Below are 2,347 nucleotides of genomic sequence, written 5' to 3'. Positions count from 1 at the left end.
TATATATATATATATATATTATTATCGTTTTTTCTACCAATAATTACAAATAGAACAAGTTGAATTGCTTCTTTTCAAGGCAGCGCTCTCAGTGGCCACTGGTAGTAGTAAACACATTTGACCTCTGCTGACCCAAAGGGTGCGAAGATTCTTTTGCCTCTGTGGCTGACCTCCCCACCATCTGCCGAATCTATTTATAGACCTGCAGAATATGATATATTCACCAAACTAGTACCAACTATTTCCTCCAACAACCACATATTTATTTATTTATGATTATTTCAAGTACAAGACAAAAGTTGAAAATAAAGAACATTTAGTAAATTTTTTTAATAATAAATGGAGATAGTAATAAGGATAATAACAATGGTAGTGGTGGTGGGAGTAATAATGATAATAATAATAATAATAATAATAATAATAATAATAATAATAATAATAATAAAACTACTACTATTATGATAGTACTGGAGTCTCAGGCCCAACTACCACATTACCAATACCACCACCTCTGCTAATGCTGCTGTTGCTGCAACCATTGCTGCTACTACACAAAAAAAAGCTATGATATCAGTGCTAGCAGTGATGATGATAATAATATCGAAAGGAAACGGGTGAAGCCTCTCCATGGGCTGATAAATTATACATCTAGTGATGGTGTCACAATAAAAACGCAGGTAACTGCGCAACCTGATAAACGATACCTCAATGAGTGGAAATGAAAAAACAAAATATTGTGACTAACGGTGGTAATGAAACTGAAGCCAATGATGCTGATAGTGTTGCACCCCATACGCTCAGATATTCTGGTCGGGCTCCAGCTTGTCGATATCCAGAAAGGGACCACCACATACGGCGTAGATGGAGCAAGCAAATTAATGCTGTAGTCATGGAGAATTACTACATGAGCAGCCCGGGAGATGAAAATGGTACTCAAATTAGTGGTTACCGACAACGTATGTATGATCATTGGAGAGAAAAGGGATTGTTTCAACTCACGGAACAGAGACTATGTGATCAAGCTAGAGCAATAAGAAAAAAAATGTTAGTTCACAGAAGTGGAGCCCAAAGCTATCAAAAGACGGGTTATCGAAAATAGCAACAGAGATAACAATGAAAATACAGTTCTTACTAAGGAAAAGAGCAGTGGTAGTTTACTTGATGAGAGACATATAGATGATCTAAAAGAAGACAATAAAACTAATGGCGACATGACAGATGAACAAAAGTCCATCTACGACAGAATAAAGGCAAGACTACAGGAGAATGATAGCGACATTATTTGCAACCTTAAAAAAGTTGATCGATGGAAATTGAACCAAGAAACGAAAAATGTGAATGAAATTCTGAAATACATCAGAACAAACAACATCACAGAAACGAATAATTTGATCAAGGCAGCAAGTATTGTTGTAGCAGAAAACGTAGGTGTTGATGTCAAGAAAAATAAGCATAATGGGAGTGATAAAAGAAAAGATCCATGGTGGAAAAGAATTGAGGCAGGATTAGACCTGCTCTCGAAGGAAATCTCTGTGTTAGACCGAAAATAGAAAGGGAAGCTTAAAAGCGAACAAAAATATAGGGCGCTGAAAAAGAAGTATAATATTGAAAGAAAGGGTCTGAAAGTAGTAGTGGAAGAACTGAAACAGTGCCTCGTTGCAAAGAAAGCAAAGATGGTAAGATACGACCAAAGAATGAATGGTTACCACCAGAATAAGTTATTTAGAGTAGATCAGAAGAGATTCTATAAAGAGATAAATGGAGAGTGTACAGATGAAAAGTTGATACCTGATAACATTTGGAGTGACATCTGGAGCAAAGACAAGGAGCACAAAAAGGATGCTGAATGGTTGCAAGAACTGAAGCAAACAGTAGTCTGTCCAAAACAGGCAAAACTAGTCATTTCAGTTAGAGAAGCGACCCCGATCACATTGTATTGTCCCCTCTATGTTAGCCTGCATGGGTAATAAAAAATCAGATCCCACGTTCTTGGATTATTGAGTGTATGGACCCATTTGGTATTGTATCAAACGTTGAGCGCTTGCTTGAAAAAAGTATGGCGAAATGGTGGACGTACCTGACAGCATACAGAAGTTTAGAGATAGTAGAAATTAGAAGGGGCATCTTCTAAGGGGACTGCCTGACTCCACTGATCTTTGTACTGTGATTGTTACCACTAACATTGATACTGAGGAAAGCAAAGCTGAGTGTGTATTCAAAAGTCGCCAACAAAAAGGCAACCATTTGTTATTCATGGATGACCTCAAACTTTATGGTAAAGATGAAGCCCAAGTCAGTTCCTTCGTTGAAACGGTGTATATATATATATATATATATATATATATAT

This window comes from Octopus bimaculoides, chromosome 10 (genome assembly GCF_001194135.2).
Source record: "Octopus bimaculoides isolate UCB-OBI-ISO-001 chromosome 10, ASM119413v2, whole genome shotgun sequence".
Taxonomy (NCBI): domain Eukaryota; kingdom Metazoa; phylum Mollusca; class Cephalopoda; order Octopoda; family Octopodidae; genus Octopus; species Octopus bimaculoides.
Note: the sequence above shows the minus strand (reverse complement) of the source record.